This window comes from Staurois parvus, unplaced genomic scaffold (genome assembly GCF_062004578.1).
Source record: "Staurois parvus isolate SC_StPar_1 unplaced genomic scaffold, SC_StPar_1.0 ptg000706l, whole genome shotgun sequence".
Taxonomy (NCBI): Eukaryota; Metazoa; Chordata; class Amphibia; order Anura; family Ranidae; genus Staurois; species Staurois parvus.
Window position 1 is genome coordinate 1,661,149 of NW_028318502.1, and position 3,591 is coordinate 1,664,739.

Genomic DNA, 3,591 nt, shown 5'->3' on the forward strand with positions numbered 1-3,591 from the left:
CTACTCAAAAAAAATTAAAGGAAGACGTTTTAATCAGAGTATAACATCTAGTCAATGAAACTCCTGGGATATGGATCTGGTCAGGTAAGTAGCAGAGGGGGGTGTTTATCAGTTTCAGCTGCTTTGGTGTTAATGAAAGGCACAACAGGTGCACTAGATGGGCAACAATGAGACAACCCCAAAACAGGAATGGTTTTACAGGTGGAGGTCACTGACATTTTTTTCCCTACTCATCTTTTTCTGACTGTTTTTCACTAGTTTTGCATTTGGCTAGGGTCAGTGTCACTACTGGTAGCATGAGATGATACCTGGACCCTACAGAGGTTGCACAGGCAGTCCAACTCCCCTGGGATGGTACATCAGTACGTGCCATTGCTAGAAGGTTTGCTGCGACTCCAAGCAGTCTCAAGAGCATAGAGGCAATTCCAGGAGACAGGCAGTTAGTCTAAGAGAGCTGGACAAGGCCATAGAAAACTCCTTAACCCATCAACAGGACCTGTATCTGCTCCTTGGTGCAAGGAGAAACAAGATGAGCCCTGCCAGAGCCCTACAAAATGACCTCCAGCAGGCCAATGGTGTGAATGTCTCCGACCAAACAATCAGAAACAAACTTCATGAGGGTGGCCTGAGGGTCCCACTTTCTCTAGTGGGCCCTGTGATCCTTGCCCAGCACCACATAGCTCAATTGGCATTTGCCATTGAACACCAAAATTGGCAGGTCCGCCACTGGTGCCCTGTGCTTTTCACAGATGAGAGTATGTTCACCCTGAGCACATGTGACAGACGTGAAATGGTCTGGAGAAGCCGTGGAGAATGTTATGCTGCCTGGAAATTGTTCAGCATGACCGTTTTGGTGGTGGATTAGTGATTGTCTGGGAAGGCATATCCATGGGGGGACGCACAGACTCTACAGGCTAGACAATGGCCCCCTGACTGCCATTAGGTATCGGGATGAAATCCTTAGACCCATTGTCATACCCTACACTGGTGCAGTGCGTCCTGGGTTCCTCCTGGTGCACGACAATGCCCAGCCTCATGTGGCAAGAGTATGGATTCAATTCCTGGAGGATGAAGGAATGGATACCACTGAATGGCCCCCATGCTCCCTTGGCCTAAATCCAATATAACACCTATGGGATATCATGTTTTGGTCTTTCTGCCACTGCCAGGTTGCACCTCAGACTGTCCAGGAGCTCAGCAATACCTTGGTCCAGTTCTTGGAGGAAAATCCCCAGGACAACATCTGTTGACATTGTCAGGCATGCATACAAACACGTGGGGGCCATACAAACTACTGAAGACCATTCTGAGTTGCTGCGATGAAATGTCAGCAAAATGGAATAACCTGTTGCATCATTTTTCACTTTGATTTTCAGGGTGTCTTTGAATTCAGTCCTCTGTAAGTTGATAATTTTCATTTTCATCAAACGATCCTTACATTCCTAACACATTACCCCGTCCATGTCAGTATAGATGTCCAGCATGATATTTTTCCCCATTGCTATCTGATGTGTTTTCAAAGTCTTCCTTTAATTTTTTTTTCAGCAGTGTAGTGACATAATTAATCTATCCCATCCAGTTCAACCAACAGAAAAAAAAGAAATAAAAATGATCAACAGGTATTTTTTTTTTTGCACTTTGTACAGATATAACAAATGTTTCCAGTTGTGTATTTAACAGACCAAAAGGTAACAAATATGTTCATTATCAGGGTTTTCTGACAATTTAAACTGAATCTCCATTATCACATTTCTGCCTATAACACAGTTCTGGTGCATTCCATATTTTGTCTTTTCACCCTTTATTGTGTCCTTATGGAACCAACAATGTTTTACCACTTCCCAGTAGGCACACTCAATATCTATCTATCTATCTATCTATCTATCTATCTATCTATCTATCTATCTATCTATCTATCTATCTATCTCTATATTAATTAATTAATCTTTTTAATTTGTTTTCTAAGCTCTGACCCCGATGCTCATTGTGTTTGTATTGTTCTTCCTGCAGACAGTGAAAACTGCATAAAATGTCCTGATGAAGAATGGCCAAATGAGAAGAAGGATCGGTGTGTTCCAAGAGTGGTGGAATTTCTCTCCTACACTGATGACACCATTGTTGCCATATTTTCCTCCATCTCCATTCTCTGTTGTCTTCTGACTGGTTTAATATTGGGGATATTTATACATTACCAGGACACCCCCATTGTTAAAGCCAATAACCGGAACCTGAGCTATCTTCTCCTGGTCTCCATCATGCTGAGCTTCCTCTGTGTCTTCTTGTTCCTCGGCCATCCAGTAGATGTAACCTGCATGCTGCGTGTCACCTCTTTTGGTGTCATCTTCTCAGTTGCCGTCTCTTCTCTACTTGCCAAAAGTATCATGGTGTGTATTGCTTTTAAAGCCACCAAACCTGGGAGTCCCTGGAGGAAATGGATGGGAGCCAAACTGCCCAATTGTATAATTTGTGTCTTCTCACTGGTCCAAGTCATAATCTGTGTCACTTGGTTGTCTATTTCTCCCCCCTTCCAGGATCAGGACACTCACTCTTATCAGGGGAAGATCATCATTCAGTGTAATGAGGGTTCAGTTATCGGCTTCTACTCTGTCCTGGGATATATGGGGCTTCTGGCAGCTGTGAGCTTCATTATAGCTTTTATAGCCAGGACATTACCGGACAGTTTTAATGAGGCCAAGTACATCACCTTCAGCATGCTGGTGTTCTGCAGTGTCTGGATTGCCATGATCCCGGCCTATCTGAGCACCAGAGGGAAATACATGGTGGCTGTGGAGGTCTTTGCTATAATGGCCTCAAGTTCTGGACTTCTTGGCTGTATATTCTTCCCAAAATGTTACATAATTCTGTTCAGACCTGACCTGAATACAAAAACAGTTATCCGCTAATATGTGGGTTACCAGTCGTTATAGCATTATCTCCATTATCTCCATTATTGTTCAGTTTAGTATTTTGCTAGTACATTGAGAATTAACACTGTTATATACAAACATTTAAATCTCTGGAATGAAGTAAGATGGTGGACAGTAGGCATCATTTTTGCTCTGGCCACCATTGGTATCAGGCACTTTGGGCTTGTTGGAAACCTTGTCCCTGCTGGGTGTAGTGGTTCCTCCCACCATCCATTACATCACTACATAACAATGTAGTCACTTAGTGAGGAGGAACCACAGTGACCAGAGGGGGGAATGTATTCAAAACATCCTAAAGTGTCAGATACCAGAGACACCCATCACTCTTCAAGAGAGGGAAGATTTCACTCACCACCTTCCAGAAAGATAAATATTATACATGTTCTTTCATAAGCTGACTTTAATGTAGTTTAGTTTGGTGTCAGGGTCACTGTAATTATATTGTATGTAGATGTATTTGTCTATATTAATAAATACATTTTGCTTGGTTTAATGTAAAAATCATTTTTAATATTAGGTAAAGTTGATGAGAGCGTGTTCTCAGGAAGATCACATTTAATGTGAAAGGTTTACTTCATTTTAAAGGACATTTTCATTATAGGACCTTGCCAGATCCTGATAGGAAAACTTCTAAAGTAAAAACAGATTCCAGGGGCACATTGAT

General features: G+C 42.2%; 1 pseudogene; it reads left to right on the plus strand.

Moving 5' to 3' along the window:
• Positions 1-1,977: 1,977 nt before the first annotated feature.
• LOC149445859 (vomeronasal type-2 receptor 26-like) lies at positions 1,978-3,358 on the plus strand (annotated as a pseudogene).
• Positions 3,359-3,591: the final 233 nt, after the last annotated feature.